Raw genomic sequence first — 23,111 nt, 5'->3', positions numbered from 1 at the left:
AACCATATTTCATCTGTTAAGTCTTTTAACATGGGAAAGTTCCAAATCTGTAGCATTGCAGAATCTGGGGCCATATGTTTCTTTAAGCTGAGCTCGAATCAGAGATGGCCAAATAACCACCAGCAGTACGAAACGCACCTGACAAAATTCTCCAGGCTTATCCCTCTAAGTCATGGTAGATGGGGGGGAATGGGAAGGACGGACATCTCACCATGGTCAACTGTTTTTCTCATTACTTTCAGCTGGGAGGATGTTGGGAGGGAGAAGTCGAGTTCAACTCCCCAAGTGGCTAACAGTTTTGGAAACAAGGGGTTTGATAAGACCAGAGGAAGTGAACTCGAGCTTGTCCTGAGAAAAAAGGGCTGGGGACAGGCACTCCGCATATACAGCCATTGAGACCCCAGACAAGCCATCGAGATGACAAGGTGGCAGAAATAGCATGCCAACGACCAGTCATTGTGGGATAGGGAGGTGTTGGGAAATGCAACCAGAGGCGCAGCTGTGCAACATTCCACCTGCCCCGCCTGACTGGCAGCATGGTGGCCCCTGACCCTGAGGGGCTGCGTGCATCACTGGGAATCCGGAGTCCACTCAGAGCAAGTTAAGGCCTTGGAACATGTTGAGGCCTCACTGTGGGATCACTCAGCTAGGTCACTGCTTAAGTCCATAAGACTCAGGGACCAGATGACAAAGTATTTCTTACCCATGAGGGTTTTTCCCCCAGGGTTTCCCCACTGGCTTTTAGCCCGCAATGCCATAACTTGACTCCTAGGCTTTGCTGAAAGCTCCTTAATAGAGGACAGCCCCAAGTCCAAGGTAAATACAGTTCTGTCATCTTGTAAACTCAACAGCCTTGTAAGAAAATACCCATTAAGATCCAGGTGGCTCGAGAGAGGAAGAAACTGTCACTGTTTAATCAGGTTGTACTGGGGAGAAAAGATGAGTTTCACATAGAACTTTGCATGTCTTTATTACTCTCCACCCAAATAACATTAATTCCTTTAATATTTCAGGTATCTAGTCATTTTTTCCCAATATATCAGGCATTCACTGAGGACCTATTACGTGCCAGGAAGGGCACTGTATTCCGGAGATATAAAGAAAAAGGAAACACAATGCCTGCCCTCAAGGATCTCACGGCCTCAGAGGAGAGCCACTTCGACACCGTATAATTTATACCACGAACTGAAGGGGAGACAGAAGTCAGCGAGGAGGCCCAGAGGGAAGAATGGTTATTCCAAATGAGGGCTTGGGAGAGCTCCCAAGAGAAGCTAAGATTTAAGCTGAGCCTTGCCAGGTGAGTGAGCTCTACCCGGATGAAGGGAAGTGCAGGCAGAGAGAACATCCCGGATGCTCTGCCAGTGACTAGTGCACATTACCTGCGGCTTGACTGAGGCCTCCTGCGCAGGACAATGTATCAGCCTGGCTAGAAACCAGGTGAGAAATCTAAACTCCCTTCCCATGCTCCACTCTCAGCATTCTGTTCACCCCAGGAATTGGCAAGGGAAACAATTGGATTGTGGTGCAGTGACAAACCCAAACTTCATTAACCGACCAGAACATTCATCTTGATCTCTGGACGTTGGTGGACTTGCAGGAGGGCCTCGTGGCCATGCCTAGAGCTGCCCACCGGGGCACACACCTGCATCTTCGGCTCTCTCCTTCACACCAGCTGGCAGGCAACAATGCTATGGCTCAGGCGTCAAACCAACAATAAATAGGAAAAGCAAAAAGAACTGCAAGAAAAATGACTCAGCAACAGAACATCATCAATTTATAAAAAAAAAAAAATTTTTTTTTTGATCTCCTTGTCCTGAAAGGAAAGGCAGCCACAGACAGCTTTAATTTGCCAGATCACTGTAGGTCTCAGTGACCTTGACAGTCATCTTCACATGGATGGAGTGCTCTTGTCCTATTTTGGAGGTACTACTGCGTTTCACACATAGAAGCTTTGCCCTAAGATCACAGAGTTGGACCGAGACCTTACAGGCCATCCCTGCCACCTCCTGGGAATGCAGGCTCCTCGCTCACAATGTACCTAAAATACTGCATGCCCTGTCCCAGGCATCCCAGGGAACAGAAGATGGGGAAGAGACTTTCAGAATTCAGCCTTAATATTTTGCCAGGAACATCTTCTTTCAGTTCAAAATCATTTTTTAGTTATCTCCTTATGGGACAAAATGAATAATCCAAATCTCATTGGAATTTCTCCCTTTAAAAATAATTGTCAACTATTGAGCAGGCTTCTCCTTTGATCATTACAGAACCACAGAGCTTCAGGGTAGTAAGAGCCCAGACGAGTCATCTAGAACGACAGCACATTTGATGCCTATATCCCCTGTGATAAGCACCCTTGCTAAGTAGCCAGGTACTTTGTATATAAATCCTTCCACCAACATCATCTCACTACTAATTTTCCATTCAGGGCAGCTCTCTCAGTGAGAAAGTGTTCCCATTTTAAGCCACAATATGCATTCTAGTAATCTCCACCCACTGGTCCTGGGTCAAGCCTTTGGGGCCACAGAGATAGGTCTAATGATTCTTCTACAAAACAGCCCTTGTGAAAGTCGAAGAGTATTTGTTGCGTAGTACTTCTCACCATCTCTTACCTCTGAATGCACCCCAGTTTGCAAAGAAGTCTCTAATTTTGGAATCCAGAAGAGGTTTTGGTTTCTTATCAAAGAAGATGCTTTTAGAATCATGTCCTTCCTAGCATTCAATTTCTGTCTTCACTCTGCTGCTTGTTCCAACCAACGTAACTATTCCTTCATTCATCCCTCTAATCTAGCCATCCATCCATCTACCTACCCACCCATCTATCCATTCACCTAAACACCCATCCATCCATCCATCCGGTACTTACTGAGAACTTACCACGTGCAAGGCGCTATTCCAGGGACCAGGGTTAGAGTAGAGAACAAGATAAACAAGGTGTCTGTCCTTGTATAGCTCACAATCCAGTGAAGGCATCTCACAATTATCAAGTAAATAAACAAGGAAAGAGAATAAGGTACAAGATATCAGGCAAGGTGGACAGGGAAAGCCTTTTTGAAGACTGACATTAAACTGAAACCTGAAGGAAAAGAAGGAGCCAGCCAAGTGAAGATTTAGAGGAAGAACATTCCAGGAACAGAGCGACAGGGGCAGAGACTGAACAAGAGTGAATGTAGGTCAGCTAGGAGAGAAAGAACAGTAGGAGATGGAGTCTGAGAGGTATGGAAGCATCAGAATGTGTGTGTGTGTGTGTGTGTGTAAACCACCACTCAGAATGGAGTCATTTGTAAATTCGGCTTTACCTGCTTGTAGCAATAGCAAATCAACATTAGTTGTTCCCTGTCTCTCTGTGGCCCACAAATATGTTGCTTTTCTCCAGAATTTCAATTAGAAAGGTCTTGCATTATATCAGTGGAGTGCTATAGGGGACTCAGTGACCAGACCGGCAGATATTAATTTCCACTGAGTTGCAGGATTCCCGAGCAGTCAAGGAAGGACAGGGTGCTTAATCCAAAGCCAACTCACATTAACTCAAGAACAGACTTCGTGTGTTCTAACCCATTACACCTCCTCCGCTAGTTTTTAAAAGCTTTATTTATGAAGCCCATATTGAAAATTAAATGTTTATTACCATTTTTTGAAGGTGAGGTATAGAACTTGGCAAAGTATTGATTAATAACTTGTGGATGGCTGGTGTAAGGAAACCAGTTTGAACCCTGCTGTAAACAACGCATCAGCAGAGGGTTTCAGCTATTTGCAGGTTCAGAGCTGGCCAATTTGTAATTAGTTGCAGATTTTCAGTTACTTCTCGGCAAACAAAATTGTTTTATTTGCATCGTTTACTTGGCATTTAATTTAAAAAGAATCCAATTGATTATTCTTAAAGACAATGAATTTGGAGGGCTGGGATAAAAGAAATAGATAAATGTTTGAGTAGCCCTACATCTGTATTTTTGTTCTGAGAGATATCAGGGTACAGAACTTGGCCTAAATTCAATCCACTCGATCACACAATCCCAAAATGCATCCTGTGCAATTTGTCAAAAAGATTTTTGGCAACTGCATATGAAACTCTCGAGGTTTGTAATGAAGAACATAATCTGAAGAGGAAAAGAAAAAGCAAAGTTGCATTTTCTGCTAATCGAACCTGGTAAACCATTGTGAGTTAACTGTGAATTCAACAGAAGACGAAAATAATTTAAAATGTTAGTCCTTGTTACTTTCATCAGGCTGGTTTCTCTCCCTCTGGCTCCTTACAGGCCCATAGTTTTTTCTTTGGAGAAGGAAAAGCCATGGGATTAGAAAGGAGGAATTCATTCTGACTCGCCCATCAGGGAAGGTGAGAAGGTAAAACACAAGAGAGGGAGAAGGAGGGATGGATTCCTGCAGTGGGAAGCAGGGGTGGGATGGTGGGAAGGAAGACATTTTAGGGAGGGAATGGGACACAGAAAGGCACAGCAGAGGGAGTGTGAGCCCTGGTCAGAGACCCACAGGCAGTCTAATGCGGTCGGATAGACGTGGTGTAGCAGGTAGGGATGGGACTGAGGGCAGTGGGAGGGGAGAACAGATTGCAGACAGCCTGGGCCAGCAGGGGAAGGAGCGTGAACCCAGTTCGGAAGGTGGGGAGGAACCAGTCAAGAGTTGAGCTGGGCAGTGACAGGGTCAGGAGGGTCTGTGCTTGAGAAAGACCAGCTGGGGAATGAATGGTCTCTGAGAAGGGGCAGGAGATGTAAGAGCATAAATGAGAAGGGACCTGAGGTATTTCAGATGTGCAATCGACAGGACCTAAAGAACACTCCTAAAGACTACAGGAGTGAGAGAAGACATGGGTCTATGCTGATTCTCAGGCTTCCTTAGAGGGTAACGCCATTATCCAAGGCAGAGAACATGTGAAGGATAACTGTGATGGGGTAAGAATGATAAACACTCACAAACCCCCAGAAAATGCCACAGTAAAACGCTATGGCAAACCTCAAAAACATTATTCTAAAGGAAAGAAGCCAGTCATAAAGGATCACATATGGTAGGATTCTCTGTATATGAAATATCCAGAGCAGGTAAATCCACAGAGACAGAGGATGGGGGGATGGGGAGTAACTACTTAATGGGTACAGGGGCTTCTTTCTGAGTGATGAAAATGTCTGGAAGTAGATAGAGGTGATGGTTGCAGAGCACTGTGAATGTGCTGAATGACACGGAATGATGCTCTTGAAAATGGTTAATTTTATGTCCTGTGAATTCTACTTCATTTGAAAAAAAGATAAAAGGAAAAACAAACAAAACAAAAACGGAACCCCCCAAACACCACGGCAATCCATGGAACCTTGTATTCCTGAGTTGCACATGCCCAGAACCTCCTCTTAAACCCAAAGAATATAAACACAGAGAGGGAGGGCGTGCCAGTGCCCCTTCATCGAGGGAAATCGTCTCTTGGGCTCCCAGCAGATACCCTCCTTCTTACCTATTATGTGCATTTTCCTTGGAGGGCCTGGGCTGCGGGCCTTGGGAATGTTTAATCTGCAAGAACCCTATTCCATGTAGGTGTATCCTCTACTTGGACCATCCGCCTTTACTATGTCAAACTCTGGCTGACCTGGTAATGTGAGTAGTCAATCTGTCATGTGGGGGACATTTTTGGGGAAGCGGGAAGAAGCAAAGCACACAGAGAGAGGAGCCTGTAGGTCAGGAAACAGTAAGGAAAACTTTCTGGCATTCATATTGGTCATCAGAAGCCCTGGGGGAATAAAGGGCTCCCTGAGGCTCAGTGCATCATTAGGAAGATTAATTAACATTTGTAAAGGCCACACACAATGTGAAAGGCCCAGTCATGGATCTCCAAAAGCTGGAGTCCTTGTTTTCCAGAAGGGTCATGAAACAAGGAGTGGAAAATATTCCCTAGAAGACAGAGCTGGATGACCTCGGCCCTGAGGAACACTGCAAAGAAACGACTGGGCTTGTCTGGGATTCTCTTCATTCTCGAGTCGTATCTGATCTGACAGATGTGGTGAGTAATTAAACCCTTGTCCATTCATAGTCTGAATGCTTGCACTGCGCAGAGAATGGGGCAGGAATAATGAGAGGCACAGCCCCTCTGGGACTATTCAGGAGGGCTCAAATTTGCATGGTCACATGAACCCGAAGGAAGTGGATTATGCTGGCCCGGCCAGGAAGTGGAGACCGCCAGAGCTTTCTGATTTGCATAAATCATAGGGCTGGAAGGCAGAGGGGCTTAAGGGCTCTCAAAGAAAGCCAGGTGTAGCTGCCTTTCCCCAAATTCGGTACATTTTTGTAGCTAGATGCCTACTCACAAAGGCTGTATAGGAAATTGAACTTGTGATGTCATTTGTTCCAAAGTTTTGTGAATATGTACCAGCAAGTTTCCCCCAAACATGATTTTTACAAGCAAAATTGCTACACAGCCTTTTAATGAATGGGTTCTTTTAATCACCTTGAAAAGAAGGTGATGTGGTAAGGGGTAATGCATTTTATTGTGATTACCGCTGTCAAACAATTTCTAATTGTGTGACAAGGTGCTTAAGAATTGTTTATGAAAAAACAGTTAATGCCTCTCAAAAAGGATTACATTCTTTTTAAGTTTCAAATGAAGGCTACCAATTAATTAATCCATTTACATAAAAATGTCTTGGATCAGCTACCTGCAAAGATAAAGGATGAAACCTATCCTCTAATTGGAAAAAGAAAAACTGCAATAAATATGTGGTAATAAACATAGAGGAGTACCGTACAAAAAGTAAACAGAAGTCATTAATTAAAAACTGAAATGTCAAAAATTTCATTTTATTCTAAGCAATACTAAAAATATTGGTGATGTCAGATACTTTATTGAATAACCTCTCTATAAATAGGGCTTTCCAGTTACACCGTTTTACTCAACTTTCTTATGGGAAGTAATGCAAAAATTACATAATGGTTTTAGATTGGATGTAAATCTCCCTTCAGTTTTTTCCTCCCATATAGCTGACTTCACGTTGTCTCCCAGATTCACAGACATCAGTCAACAGAGCTTGATTAAGGCATTAAAACCTTTGCTCCCATTGCTTCCGAGTCCTACACTTGATACAAACAGTCATTACAGACCCAGAATGGAACAAAGAAGGCAGATATTTACCAGTGAAAAACTGAAGTTGCTTAATCACTTTAATATATATAATCAAATGGAAATTATATATCACCCGGACTAATTATATATAATTTCTTGGCATTTGGTATAAATTATTCTGACTATATCAAGGAAAAAAATTAAAAAGATTCTTTTTTTTTATAGCAGAATTTTCACTGTAATATACATCTCACGTGAAATCCCATCTTTCTAGTATCTCTTCTTAAGTCTGATGACTTAAGTTCATTTTCTCTAGTGTTTTCCAAGCTGAGGCTGAGCTGCCATTTTGCGGTTGGAATTGGTCTTTTCATGGTCACTTGCTGGATTTACTGACATAGTGGTTGAGTATAATGTTGAGAAGAAAAGTGGAAAAGAAAAGAGAGAGAAAAGAGGAGAGAATAAAAAGTGAGGAGATGAAGAAAAAGAGAGGGAAGAGAGAACACGGAGGAAAGGGAGAGGGATGTTTAAGAAAATCCTAAAGGTGCAAGTTGCTGTCAATAGGAAGCAGAAATGCTCAGTCTCAGAGACTGATAAGAAATGAACTGCCAATGTCAACCGGTCACCTGTCACAGGGGCTCCACGTGTTGGTGGACTGGCAGGAAGTGACACCCAGGCATGCCGGCTCTGCACCAACCCTCACTCTAAATGATTTAAAAAGTACCTCTTACAGTCACTCTTCGGACTGACAGGTTCAAGCCACAAAGTGACCATCCATTGGCAGGGCCCAATCTCTCCTATACAAAGGTGTGTGAGGGCAGGAATTATCAATAAACTCTGAGAGAAGCACTCTCATAAGTAGAAAAAGAAAACTTAAGCTCTAGCAAAGTCTTGAAGGATGCAGAGAAACGAGGGTCACAGAATGGAGGAAACCTATGGTTTACCGGCGGCTATAATCTCTCTTCCTTACCAAGCCCATTTCCACCTTCAAAATAACCCAGCTAGTTCATGCGATCTTATAAGGAGCTCAGTGCCATTTGTACAAATGGCTAGCGTTATTTTCATGCCATGTTGCCAAGAAGTATGTCAATGAGACCTGGGTCCAGAGAAGTTAAATAACTCATACCAGGCGACGCTGCTGGGGAGAGATGTCCTGGTGCTGGGGTTCCTGGATTTGAGGTCAGGATGCCCAGCCTTGACCCTTGAACCTTCTGGGGAGTTTCGGGTTTGCTACCCACAAAGAAGGTTGAAGGAACTCTCCAGAATCACAGCCAGGCATGACCCTTGGCAGTACCATCGCAGCCCCAAGAAGGTACAAGTTCCCTTTCCAAGTCTTTGTAGAGAGTATTTTACAGGTTACACCAAAGGTGTCCAGACCACGATTAGCCGATTTTCGAATGGAGTGTGGACCTGTGTCTTCATTGCTGCGCGTCCCACCAATGACAACGTACCACACCATAGGGGGTGCTGTTCCTCCACTGTTTGTGACTTGTTAGAGGGTATTTTTGTATAGATCCCTTGGAAGTGTGCAGCAATCTGTGCTGTTTTTCCACTTACTTCTGTTGTGTATTTTGGATTTTGTTTGTTTTGTTTTGGGCCGCACTGTGCAGTTTGCTGGATCTCAGTTCCAGGACTAGGGGTCGAACCTGGGCTCCTGGCAGTGGAAGTGCAGAGTCCTAACCACTGGACTGCCAAGGAATTCCCCTGTTGTGTATTTTGAATATGCTCAATTTCATGGAGGGAAAGTCTTCCTAAGATCCTATACAGTGATAGAACCTCTTCAGTTGTAAAACCGAGACAGTTCCAATCTTTGGGGATTAAAGATAAGCACTTTGCTTGGTATTAAAAAAAAGGCCCACAATAAGTGGTAATTATCACAATTATTATCGCAGAAAAAGAAGTGTAAGTCGTTGTTTAAGGCTACAAGAACAGCTTTATTTTCGTATTTTTCTTCCCAGAGGTTTAAACTGTTCAGGTCTGTTTGCATTCTTTTTGGTCTGTGCTGATAGCAACACATTATTTAAAGAGTGTTAGGAAAGTTGATCCAAGAGAAACATACGCCTTGAGTCACTGACCTCTTTAAATGACACCTTTTTCATTAATTATTACCTTTCAGTGATAGTGCTGTGGCCAGTTTCTAGCCTCTCTGATGGCTTATGTGAGTTTGAGGACAAAAAGTGGTCTGGAACCTTTCTAGCCAAGGAGCAAAAGAACCTCTCTTTTTAAACTTTTAAGACAAAAGCAAAAACAAACAAATAAACAGACCCCTAAAGGCCAGCGTGATTGTTAAAGCTGAGAAGTTAGACCTGGTTCCTAGACTAGCTTGGCCACTTATGAGACACACAATCTGAGTAAGTTGTTTCCTTACTTATAAAATGGAATAATAAAAACACTTATCTCTTAGGGCTATTGCAAAGGTTTTTAAAAATCCACTAACATAAAGGGCTTAGCCCATGCCTGGTACATAGAAGTGCTCTACAAATGGTTACCATAATCATGCTACTATCAGTAACCATAAAACTCCCATATGGGAGTCAGGGCATTGGTGTAGGGCATGTTTATTGGTAGATATTGATGGAGAACACCAGGGGTAACCAAAGCCCCTTTTACCCCCAATTCTCCCTCTCTTTATGTGTACATGGTATGATTCTATTTCTTCTCTTTCACTTCAGGAAATTCATTTGTACTTGAAAATAGTCATTAAGCTGAGCCCTTTGTGATATATGTGTTTAAAAAATGTGGTGGTGACACCTAGGGTTATCAGTTTTTTTATTTGTGGAGACAAAGGTCATATCAGACTTCAGCACTTGTGTATTTTCTGGGCCCACATACTATGGACAAGCTCCTTTATCCCCTTAGTGCCCCATGCATGGTAAGTAGAACAAATTTTTTCTTTTGTCTTTCTCTTCATGATATAGGGCAAACAGCCTGTGTTATTCTGAGAGGACGTTAAAAAGCAAAATTATTTCCAGAAATTTCTAGTTTACTTAACAGCTGTGGATAAACACAAACCAGGTGTCACTCTCCCACACGGACCCTTACACCATCTACTGCTGATTTCATCAACGGTGTGAGGCATTATCAATCTTTCTTCTTCTCTTGCTATTGGAAGATAATATTTCTGATTCTATTCAATTTTAAAAAGTCGAAGAAAGAAAGAAAGGAAGGAAGGAAGGAAGGAAGGGAAGGAAGGAAGGAAGACGGTCTGTCTTAAGCAGGGACTGGCTTCAGACCCTGAGAAGTTGTCCTGTGGTAAAACCCCTTTCTCTGGTAAGTGAGACAGCTGGTGACTTGGAGCCACTATGTCCCCTCGGCAGCTCGTTCACGTCAGACGTGCTACAGTGTCAGGGAAGCTGCAAGGCATGCTGGGAGTGTGGCGTGGGCTCTTCTGGGGCCACGCTTGTGGGGTAAGGTTGGGGTGGGGGAGGGCAGAGTCCTACTAAGGTTGGTTGGTCCTCAGGCAGCCTGGAGTCCTGAGAGCTAAAGGTGACCTTTCACAAGCCCACTGTTTAAAGAAAAGATGTGAGATTCCTTCAAAGAGTGGATTTTACTAACCCTGGATCCTCAGGGAAGGTAGAAAGAGATGACAGGAAGGGAAAAACTGGGCACAGAGTACACTACTGTATCTTATTTTCTTTCATTTACAAAATCTTATTCTGAAGATTAAATAATTTTCTTCCCACTGTTAGTATTATTATACCTGTGACTGCTCTACTGCAGGGTGGTTTTTCCGCCCTGAAACTGGACCACATTTGTTACTATGACTTGTTAATTCATGTGGTCTGTACACTGAAATACAAACCATCCGAAAGCTCACGACTTCCACGGTGAGGAACACCTATTTAATGTTACTCTACTTATTCCGTGTTCTAGGAGACATTCAGTGAAGAATGACTGCTTATAATTGATTTCCTATCATATTTTCTTCATGTATGCAACGCCAACTCCTTGCGGAACACCAGGATTCTTTTTCTGCAGGGTATCATTGGGGAAAGAATGCGGCTTCTCTCTCGGGAGAGCAGTTGTGTTCTGCTCTGTCTTCTTGCAGCAGAGATCTACCGAGTGCCTACTGTGTGCCTTGTTCTAGGTCAGCGTGATAGAGGCAGATGACGGAGGAAGACGGGCTCAAACAACACAAGAGCACACAGAGCAAAAGCATTTTGGGTTCCACTGCTGTTGCTTCTCAGACTATCTTAGATGAAGGAACAATTCTTGCTTCGGTGTTTCATTTCCAAACTTTCGAGGACTAATGTGGAGTCCTATTCACATGACAAGACACATGCATGTGCACCCAACAGCGTGCACGATGGTTTACGTGCTGTTCGATGAGGCCACTCCACTGACCACGTGCTTGGATGCTGTGGCAACGGCAAATTGCTAAAATGTTTTAAATGCTTACTCTAGATTTCTCTACTTAACGACATCACAAGATAACGGCAAACAGTTCACGGACTGGCACCAGCAGTAGCTCTAGACCAAGGAAGGAATAATGTTCAGTGAAGCAATTTAAAGCTGGCACCCTGATTCCCGTTTTGTGTTTTTCTGCCCAGACCCCTGCTCCACCTGCAAATCCTGCAGCCTCCACCAAGCCAGTGCAAAGCAGGAGCTAGTCTGTGAAAACGAATTCAACTCCAAGACAGTCTGAAGTCCTTGAAGACCATGAGATCGTCTACAACATTTTGGGTGTATGTGCATTTGTCTAGAGAGAAGTTCCCTAGTTTTCATCGCATGTTCAAACGGGTATGTGGCCTAAAAAATGGTTCAGATAAACTAACTTCTCAACACCTTTTCATTACCCAGCAACTCTAGTTAAAAGTTTTAACACGCAACCACCCATGATTCCCAGGAAAACACACACACCTGGGGGACTGTTGGTTTTCATGAAGCCTCTCCGGATCTGGTGACTGGGCTGGCCATTTCCATGGTGTTTCAAAGCACTGCTGTTCTGGGTTAAGAAAGTGACTAGATTTGTCTACCAAAGGCTTGGATAGCAACAGGAGGTCAACTCTCTTCACGAAATTAAAAAAAAAATAGTCTGTGAAAAAAAGAATACAACTACTCTTCAGCGGTAGGGAAGTGTGCCCCACATTGGCGTCTTAGAATCTCAAAGATGAGTGAGGGCGTCTGATTAGAAGGGAAGGATGGATAGACTGAGAGAAGAGGTAGGGTCTGGTTGGAGGAGAGGTGAGCACCGGCTGTTAATAAGTGTGTGTGGAGCAGGGAGTATCCAGGTGGAACCAGATGCCCCTTAAAGAACGGGAATGATGAGATATCCAGGAAGATGAGGTCACCATTCCAACACAAACATAACGATTCTAAGAAGGAATCTACTCCTAGTGCCCAGACTGTGGTCTTTACATACATGGAAAGGAACCAGGACTCCCTGTAGAAATAGTTGACTCCAGATTTAGGCCAGAAGCCTGGGGTACCTTATCCTGCCAGAAAAGACTAGGGGAATTAAGATAAAAGGTGACCAGAGGCAACTAGAAGGGTCTCCCATTGATGAAAGGTGGGCTATTTGAGCATCAAAAAGAGTAACGATTACAGTGGACGGATGCATATGAAATGGATAAAACCCTAAGTGTTTATAATGATACTCAACAACAAACAAACCTCACTGGTCACTTTTGGAGGTTGCTGGGGGCAATATTCTAAAAATTGATAAATAAATGGAAAGAGGCTTTTATGCTGCTTTTCTTGTATGAACTGTATTTCAGAGTAACCCAGTAATTGATAATAAGTTCTTCTATATAGAATAATAGCTAATAAATGCAGAAAGAATGGTAGAATCGAGAATCTCCATTTTGTAACCTCTAATGGATGTAGACAGTGATTAAGTTACTAAAACTATTACGTTAACAGGTAGATAGACAACTTCATAACGGTTGAATCAGGCTGACCACATCTGAACCCAATGATCAATCTTGACATCAATAAAAGGTGTTGGGGCTTCCCTGGTGGCGCAGTGGTTGAGAGTCCGCCTGCCGATGCAGGGGACACGGGTTCGTGCCCCGGTCCGGGAAGATGCCACATGCCGCAGAGCGGCTGGGCCCGTGAGCCATGGCCGCGGGGTCTGCGCGTCCGGAGCCTGTGCTCCGCAACGGGAGAGGCCACAGCAGTGAGAGGCCCGCGTACCGCGAGGAAAAAAAAAAAAAATAAAAAAAAAATAAAAGGTGTTATGCCTCCCGATGTGATAAAATGGAACCTGAATTTCGTTACGTCTTCAGAGCTAACCACTAATTTACAGGAAGTATGGAGGGGAGAGGAACATATCAAACAGCACAATGAAGATGCAATAGGTCAAATACATAATGTGGACATTTTTAAAGGACAATGATCTGGTTTCTTCAACAAATAAATACCATAAATACAGGAGAAAGGTCTGTAACAGATTAAAAGAGGCTTAAGGTTGGGTCAGCCAAATGCAACAGGGGCATCTCGTTTGGATCCTGATTCAAAGTACCCAGTTGTGTGTGGACGTTTGTAAAACAATTAGGGAGAACTGAACCTGGACAGGGCATGTAATCATTATTAAATTTGTTAGGTGTGATGAGGGTATTGCAGTTAGGTTTTTGAAAAGTTATGCTGTGTGTACTAGAGCTACATACTAAAATATGTACAGTTAAAATCAGATATCTGGAATTTGCTTTAAAATAGTATAGGAAAACAAAAGAAAAAGGGAAGGGAAAGAAAACCAGAATGGCTAAATTCGCTAACTGTGAAAGCTGGATGTTGGGATATAGGGGTTCACTGCACTATATTTTTCTCTGTGTGTTGTATAAATTTCTGTAAGAAAGGTTTTTGTTTTATTTATTTATTTATTTAAAGAGAGAATCTCACAGAAAATAAAGCAAGTTCAGACAGGCGAGCTGATGAAAAACACAACACTTATCTATCGAGTCTTTGAATTCATACCCACACTTGCCCAAGCCCTGGCGTCTGAGGAAGCCAAGCACAGCTTACACAAGGGAGTTCAATCTTCCTGGCCTCTGCAGTACTGGGTAACTAGATGCCTGGGAACTCATGGGGAGTGAGCAATTGTGCTGAGTCCACAATCCCCAAGAGAGGTTGGGGCAGTTGTCTGATTGGTGGGAGGGGATGGAGTCTTCCAGGATCTACTCTGGGAGAGGCAAGGAAGAGAACTCCAGTCTAGCATCCTCTTTGACCTCATTCCCAGAGCGAATCCGAAACTAGTACCAACAGAACCGTGCCGTCTGGAATTCTATAATGCACCACTGGCAACATGCCACGGCAGAACTGTAGACGACTGGCATACTTAAGGCCACACACATCTTTCCTCCAGCTTTCTATCCTCTTACATGTGATTAATGCATTTAAAGAACTATAATGAATTTGGATTTGGAAGGGGTTTAGTCAAAGGTAATGACACCATACTTGATACAAAAATGACCTATTGAGACCCGTAATATCTCCATGCCAGCTTTTTTCAATTAAATGACCTCAACTAGCAAACAACTATTAACATGGGGACTTTGTGGGCTACAAAGACATGCAGTGTCTGCAACGGTGAGCCACAAAATGCTTATAGGAGAAAAGGGGAAAAAACCCCCAGATTCTCACATAAGTTTTTGAGACAAAGATGTTATTCAGCTTTACAATCCTTTGAGCTCCTCCTAGGAATATTCCACCAATTTCCATAATTGCAGTTGGAGGCTGTCTTGATGGAAACTGTGTGTTAGAGAACCTGTAATATCCATGAAATGTCCACACTTGTACTAAACCCCAGAGAGTAAGGGACTCTTGCTACTGTATCCGCAGTGACTAGAGCCACTTCAAATTATTTCGACTGAAAATTAAATAGAAACTATGCCTAATCGTGCACTTTAATTTTTCTCTGAGGCTGTCCCGCACACCCTAATTGTATTCACTTTTTTTGCACGATTAGCCACGGACGCTGGTGTTTGGAGCCATTGCTTCCTACTGAATAGCAACCATGCTTTCTGAACTGCAGGTCCCATGGTTTAGCAGGGTGGGCGGTTAACTGAGATTACCCTGAGGATCTGGGAGGTCAGCCTGCCATACGTAGTGCATGCCTTTCCCAGTTATCCAACAGAAACCCAGCATCACCCTTCAGTCCAGGCCCCTGGTTGGCAGAGCTCTGGCCCGTCTTTAGAGCTGGATCGAACTGTAGGAGGTTACCTGGTTTAAGCCTCAGCTCCCCAAAAAGCTTGCTACAAAACATTCCACTTCATTGGAAAGTTCTGAATCTGAGGCAGTACGCTGCTGCTCAAGTGGCTGAAAGGTCTTTCGTTTTCAAGTAAGGTCGGGTCTGGTTTGCAGCCTCGTGGAGAACAGGCTGTTTTCTCAATAGGTGCTTAGCTCCTATGCCAGGAGCACTACTGCTACAGCGTCTACTACTAACGACAGCAAAACAACATGACGATGACGACGATGATTGTAATATCAAGTTTTTATTTCCTTTCCGGTGTTTACCTCAGCTTTTATCATATAAGTAGCATTATTATCTCCACCAACAAATTAAGAACCTGAGGCACAGAGAGATTAAAATAACTTGCGCAAAGTCACAGAACTAGTAAGTGGACAAAGCCACCCTGTCTGGCTCTAGAGCAGCAGCGTGAATCACCGTGAGAAGCTGCCTCTAACCATACTTATGAGCTTTGGCTTTAAATTGATTACCTGAATTCCAAAGAGCAGCCAAAATTACAAAGCGAATGTCCAGAGTTTGCCTGAGTTTATGCTTCCACTAGAGTAGTTCATCTTAACCCTGGTTTCATAGGAGAATCATCTGGAGAGCGGTTCAAAAATACTGACGCTGGGAACCCACCCTGAGAGATCTGGGCTGGGGCCTGGTCATCCGTGTTTTTAAAAAGCTCCTCAGGTGATCCTCATGTGCCACCAGAGCTGAGAACCACTGGGTGAGGCTGCCAAACGTGTTTCTGAAGGGCTTTGTGAAAATAAAAAATAAAACTGACACTGCCGCACACCTTCCCTCTTCGATAATCACAAAGGACAATGACATATTGAAGGCTCGTATTTAAACTTATCTGAATATGGAAGCTTTGCTGTGCCGAGTGTATATAAACATACACGGGAACTGCTGTTCTAACCATTTGGAAACTAGTAATTCAAGTTGATAAATCTGGCTACTCTCTTTTAAACAGAAAACCCTGTACCTTTAACTGTGCAGGATAAGAGTTTCTCAAAGTTTCTTTCTTCAGTAAGGATACAGAGGACCTCTTAAACCAGCTTATTCTCTTAACTAAGAACAAAGACCCACAATCTCACAGTTGGAAGGGACCGTAAGTGCCTTCTCATTTCTCTTGACAACAGTCACACACACACACACATACACACACACACACTCACACTCACACACACACAAACACAATGCAGAAACCCCTTTTAGAGCATCCTCCCAGATGGTCATCCAGCCCTAGCTTGAACAGTTCAATGACAAGAGACCTCACTCCTTCACAAGACAACACACTGCATTGTTGGGCAGATCAAGTCTTCTTTATACGGCCTCAAAATTGCCTCCCTATAACTTCTACTTGTTCATAGCTCTGTTGTTGCCTGGAATAATGGCGTAAAGTCTTCTCTTCTTTCAAATGAGTGTCCTTCAGCACATCATTAAGGCGGAGCATGGTACACTGGAGGGAACACAGGGCTACACAGGAGCCAAGAGACTTGGATCTGAGATATAGCTCTGCCTGAGCCATTATGAGTGCAGCAACTAAAGCCCTTCAGGCCTTAGTGTCATCATGAATATGACAAATCCATCAAAACAGAAAAAGTGGTCTTGCATAATTGTAAATATCAAATCAAAAGTGTAATAAGCCAAGTGCTTTGCAACTGAAAAGGACTCCAGAAATATGTTATTATATTAGTAGATCCTTTCAGGTACTGTATTTTTATTCTCGAACAAACCTTCTGTCACTTGAAACTTACATTCTATTTCCAAAGTTAGGTATATTAGTGCTGCTGAATAACTATATTAGTGATGGGAAATGATGCTCCATGATGCCACCTATCGGTTACTTGCGTCAGTGATTTAGTGACCAGAAACAAAAGGCTCTCAAGATGGCATGGGTAACAATGTGTTGATGCTGTCTTTTTGTAAAGACCAGAGGAAACAAAACCATGAACTTGGAATCAGAAGGTTTGGGTTAGAGTCTGCCATTTACTATGTAGCTGCCATTCAACAAGCTAGCTAACCTGCTTCCCTACACACAATAGGACAGAAAAATAATATCAATCTTACATGTGTTACTATGAGGATAAAATAAAATAGTATGTGTTAAATAACCAAAAATAAATATTGTGGATTCTAATTGCAGAGCAGTTCACCATTTTTTTTTTTTTAAATCAGTAAGAACCCATTTGAAGAGTGCATTATTTTCTCTCTAAATTAAATAGAGATGTTCAGTTATCTGGATTCCACCTGCATAGTTCTATATCTATCAGTAATTCTCTGTGACCCACATATTTCACCTCTTAGGCTCTCAGTTTCCTAATCTGTAAAATGAGTTAACTGGACAAACTGATCTTTAAGCCATTTTCTAGGTATGACTCTGGGACCACCAATATCTGATATATTGCTAATCAAATTGAAAGAAGTTTCAGAAGTAAACTGATTCCTGAGAGCAATTCAATTCTTCTATAACCCAGAAATACTACCATTGTAAAAACAATGTCTTCAATCTGTAGATTTGTTTTGAAAATTACTCCCTTTAGGAAGATATATTTATTTCCAACTTAGTTCTGCTAGCCACATTCCTAAGGTGAGGTATAAAAAACTCAATAAAAACAGACATTTCTCCAAAGAAGAAATACAAATGGCCAATAAGCACATAAAAAGAGGCTCAACATCTTAGCCATTTGGGAAATGCAAATCAAAATCACAATGAGATAGTTCCTCACACCCACTGGGATGCCTGTATTCAAAAAGACAGACAATAACAAGTGTTGGGGAAGATGTGAAGAAATTGGAACCCCTATACATTGCTGGTGGGAATATAAAACAGTCCAAACACTTTAGAAAACAGTTTGGCACTTTTTTTTTTTTTATTTTATTTTTGGTTGCGTTGGGTCTTTGCTGCTGCACGCGGGCTTTCTCTAGTTGCGGCGAGCGGGGCTTCTCTTGTTGTGGAGCACAGGCTCTAGGCGTGCCGGCTTCAGTAGTTGTGGCTCGTGGGTTCTAGAGCGCAGGCTCAGTAGTTGCGGCACATGGGCTTAGTTGCTCCGCGGCATGTGGGATCTTCCCGGACCAGGGCTCGAACCTGTGTCCCTTGCATTGGCAGGTGGATTCTTAACCAGTGCACCACCAGGGAAGCCCCATTTGGCACTTTTTCAAAAGTTAAACTTACATATGACCCAGCAGCTCTACTCCTAAGTATACAGCCAGGAGAAATGAAAACATATGTCCACACAAAAACTTTTAGGTGAATGTTTACAGCAGCATTGGTCATAGTAGCCAAAAAATAGAAACAACCTAAATGTCCACCAATTAATAAATGGATAAATAAAATTTGTATATCCATACAATGGACTATTAGTAGGCAACAAAAACATATGAAGTACTGACACGTGCTACAACATAGATGAAACTTGAAAACCTTATGCTGAGTGAAGGAAGCCCAAAACAAAAGACCACATATTATATGATTTCATTTATATGAAATGTCCAGAATAGGCAAATCCATAGAGACAGAAAAGTTGTTTAGTGGTTGTCACGGGCTAGTGGGACATGGGAAGTGACTGCTAATGGGTACCAGATTTCTTTCTGGGGTGGTGAAAATGTTCTAAAATTGATTGTGGTGATGGTTGCACAACTCAGTGAATATACTAAAAGCCACTGAATTGTGCACTTCAAATGGGTGAATTGTATAATATGTAAACTGTATCTCAACAAAGCTGTTAAAAACTCAGTAGAAGTACATAATCATTAAATTATAAGGATCAAGGATCAACTCAATCTAAATCGAAGTGCAAAAAACACGTGTGTTTGTATAATAGTATTCTACGTGGATAACTGCTGTATACAGTCAACTGCTTTAAACCCATTTTTGCATTTGGATCATTTTTCAAGGCGGAGCTGAAATTTGAGGAAGTAAATTGAATAAACAAGGCTACAGCAGCACACAAAATCTACTTCTTTTATTTTATGCTACCCAGGATTGACTCAGCGGTGTAAAATGCCGTTTAAAAAAAGAATGATGAAATTTGAATGAGAAAATGTATTTCATCGTGGAAGATAAAAGTCTTTCCTTCTCTACAGTGAATACAGGTAATTTCAGAAGCAGCAGCTCCTAATTATTCACTGCTGGAAAGCTAAAAAAAGGTTCGTATTGAAAACAGTGACCTCCAGTTTGCTCTGTGAATGAAGGCAGACACAAATTCTCATTTTCCTAGAATCCTGGTTGATAACTGAGTTGGGAAAAGCATGCATTTCTTCATTACAGTGCAGTCGACTGTTCATTTAAATAACAATAACCTGCATAAAAGTCACAAAAGCATTATCTAGCAATTCCACTGTGTTGAAATGCATTATTAGTACTAACAGTGACAAATAAGAGTAAATAAATGACTGTCTTCTTATTTTCAGCATTATTCCTGATTACTTAGCTTTATGAAAGGTTAGCATTATTTTTACTGGTGCATTCAACACCTTGGTCAATACTGTTTGCTTGGATAACTCTTGAACTGGAAGGGATTTTAAAATAGAGCTATATTCTTTTCTAGGTTATCCAAGGGTGAAAAAACCCCTCCAATCCAGTGCTCATGTATCATATATTTTTAACAGAAAATATTTAAAGAACTCAACTTCTGTTCACTATATATGTGTAAAATCTAAAAGTCCTCATTAAGACAGCACACTTGCAATCGTACTTATTTAAAAATGTAAAATTTACATCAATAGTTTAACTTTACATCAGAAGGTTTCCTACCAAGAACATGCTAATGCTTCAGTTTTTAAAGTTCCTTAAGCCAAAGTCTGGGCCCTTTTTTTTAAACTTTTTTCTTTTTTTACTCCCGGAGATATCCTGTACTCCACAAAACGCTACTGACCAACCCTGTTATAAGAGCACCACCAATCTATCCAGTGAACGGCAAATAAAAAGACAGATTTGAAATCATTCACTCCTGAGGCTCAAGCTTGCTGTGGTTAGATAAAAAGGGGCCTCTCAGGGAAAGATATGAGCAATATTTGGATTTAACAGTGCCTGATTAAAAAGAATGAAATGATACCATTTGCAGCAACATGGATGGACCTGGAGATTATCATACTAAGTGAAGTAAGTCAGAAAGAGAAAGACAAATACCATATGATATCACTTATAAGTGGAATCTAGAATATGACACATATGAACTATTTACAAAACAGAAACACACAGACGTAGAGAACAGACTTGTGGTTGCCAAATGGGGGGTGGTGGTGGGGGAGAGATGGAGTGGGAGGCTGGGATCAGCAGATGCAAACCATCATATACAGGATGGATAAACAACAAGGTCCTACCGTAGAGCACAGGGAACTATATTCAGTATCCTATGATAAACCATAATGGAAAAGAATATGAAAAAAAACGCATAACTGAGTCACTCTGCTGTACACCAGAAACGAACACAACATTTGTAAATCAACCATGCTTCAATAAAAAATAAATTATAAAACAAAACAAAACAAGTGCCTGACTGAGGTAGAGCTTCCTTGAAGATGGGGCAACAGGGTACATATGCTTATAAAGTGTTATCATAAGGGGAACACCACACACTAGAGTGACTGACTCTCATTCAGACAATGGAGGTGTTTTGGTTCTTGTGTGTGCACTGAAGCCTTGGATTCTGGTGTGGGAAGGGAACTAGAAAGCTTTTGGGCAACAGCAAAATGAGTGAATTAATATTTAGGTAATTTAAAGGATTACGTGAGCAGAGGAAAATGTTCTTGGAGGATGTGTGGCACATTATATTTTCCTAAATTGGCGACAAAATATTCCCATCCCACTGATTTTCCACAACCGTGCCACCCCTGCCTCAAGGAGCGGAGCCTATGTCCCTTCCCATCGAAACCTGATGGGCCCTTGTGACCGTCTTGAGCAGAGGTGACACTGTGTGACTTCCTAGGCTGGCTTTAAGAAAGGCCATGAGGCTTCTGCCAGTCTTGCTCTTGGGACTCATCTTTGGGGGGTCTAAGCTGGCAAGCCCGAGGCTCCATGCCGTAAGGAAGCCCAGACTAGCTCATGTAGACAGACTACATGGAAAGGCCTCGAGATTAATAAAGCGGTAACGGGAGAAAGTCCCAGCCAGTCTCTAGCTACTCCTGAATCCTATCTCTTCCCAACTGTTCCGGTTCCAGGCTTGATCTGAAGATGACCTCATGAGAGATCCCGAGCCGGAACACCCAGCCAAGCCGCTCTCCATTCCTGACCCACAGAAATTGTGAGAGATGACAATTGTTGTTCTAAGCCGTTACCTTTTGGGGTTATTCGTTACACAGCAACAGACAACTGGAAGAGGAGGGAAGGAGACCCGAAAGGAGAGTCATATCGTAAATAACACCGAGGGCATATGTCATTTGGAGCCAAGGCTTTCAAACCATGAGCTGTAGACACGCAGATAAAAGTAATGGAGAGGGCTTCCCTGGTGGCGCAGTGGCTGGGAGTCCGCCTGCCAGTGCAGGGGACACGGGTTCGAGCCCTGGTCCGGGAGGATCCCGCGTGCCACGGAACAACTAGGCCCGTGCGCCACAACTACTGAGCCCGCGTTCTGCAGCCCGTGTGCTGCAGCTGCTGGGGCCCGCACGCCTAGAGCTCATGCCCCGCAACGAGAAGCCACTGCGGTGAGAGGCCTGAGTACCGCAGCGGGGACCCGGCACAGCCAAGAATGAAATAAAAAAAAAAAAAAAAGGTAATGGAGAAAGACTCCTTCTAAATCACCCGGTAAAACCCCAACTCACTCATGATTCAGAGCTTATAACTTCTCAGCAGTGGGTCAACGGCCCCTCTTCATGGAATCTCTGGATTTTCCATGCAGGGGGGCTTAGGGCAGCAAGGGTAGGACGGAACTTGCTCTGAAGCTGCATTTACATGGCAGGGGCAGTCCACTTACTCGGGCAGTGGTGGCAAGGGGCTCATGAGATGGGTAAGGAAGCTACAGCCCCTCTAAGGGACCCACTGATTCCCACCTCACCTTTTTCACTATTCAGTAAAACCGAACAGTTTGTCGCTTCCGAGCACAACGTATCATTTTCATGCCTCCATTTCCCAGTTTTCTCTTCTTTGGTTAACTTGCACTTACTCTGCAGAACTCAGGTTGGGCATCACCAAGCCCAGGAAGGCCGACAGGGCTAAGAACTCCTTGTGTACCTCTACTGTTATATTTACATTTATAATAAAATTCCTGTTTAGGTATGCTTTCTTACTACACTGTATACACTGAGAGATGGATATAAATTATTTATATTTGTATCTTTATGGCCTAAGGTCTGCCTTGTCACAATAGCTGGTGCTCAATAAATGTTTGTGGAAATCAACATGTAAAAACAAGTCGGCTTCAAAGGACGAAGCTGATGACAGTGTCTCCATGCATTTCAAACATCCCATGCTCTTCCTTGATCTCAACTAGAAATCTCTCTCTGTCCTGTGAACTCCCAGGAAAACACTGCATCAGAATTTCTTTCATGTCACCTTGGACCCTCACTCTCCCGACCTCCCACCTGGGGTCCATCTCTTTACCCTGGACCACATTACGTGGATTCCTGTAAGATCCCCCTTCCAGATGGTCCACTCCACGGGGGCAGGTTTCTGGGCCAATCCCCATCCCGAGCGCTGAGAGCAGCACTTCCTATGCTAGAGGTGGGTTTGGTAAAGCAGTGTGCCTTCCCTGTCTCAGTACACTTACAAAGTCATTACTGACTCTGAAACCTCCTCCCTGGGGTTAGCAACTGTGCCTCTGACAAGTCTGCAGATGCACTCGTCTTACATATGTTCAACAGGCGACATCAAGATGGGCTCAAATAATGTGGCAGGACAACCTGCCCAAGTCCTCAGAAGCTTGAAGTAGGTCATCCTCAGGAGCAGTA

The 23,111-nt window shown here is 42.9% G+C and overlaps 1 protein-coding gene across 6 annotated transcripts in view; it reads right to left on the bottom strand.

The window, feature by feature from the left end:
* Positions 1-23,111, bottom strand: part of VTI1A (vesicle transport through interaction with t-SNAREs 1A) — a 350,140-nt gene that overhangs the window by 84,954 nt on the left and 242,075 nt on the right. The window lies entirely within an intron of this gene.

Source organism: Neophocaena asiaeorientalis, unplaced genomic scaffold (genome assembly GCF_003031525.2).
Source record: "Neophocaena asiaeorientalis asiaeorientalis breed wild unplaced genomic scaffold, Neophocaena_asiaeorientalis_V1.1 scaffold85, whole genome shotgun sequence".
NCBI classification, from domain to species: domain Eukaryota; kingdom Metazoa; phylum Chordata; class Mammalia; order Artiodactyla; family Phocoenidae; genus Neophocaena; species Neophocaena asiaeorientalis.
This window is presented reverse-complemented; position numbering and strand designations above follow the sequence as displayed.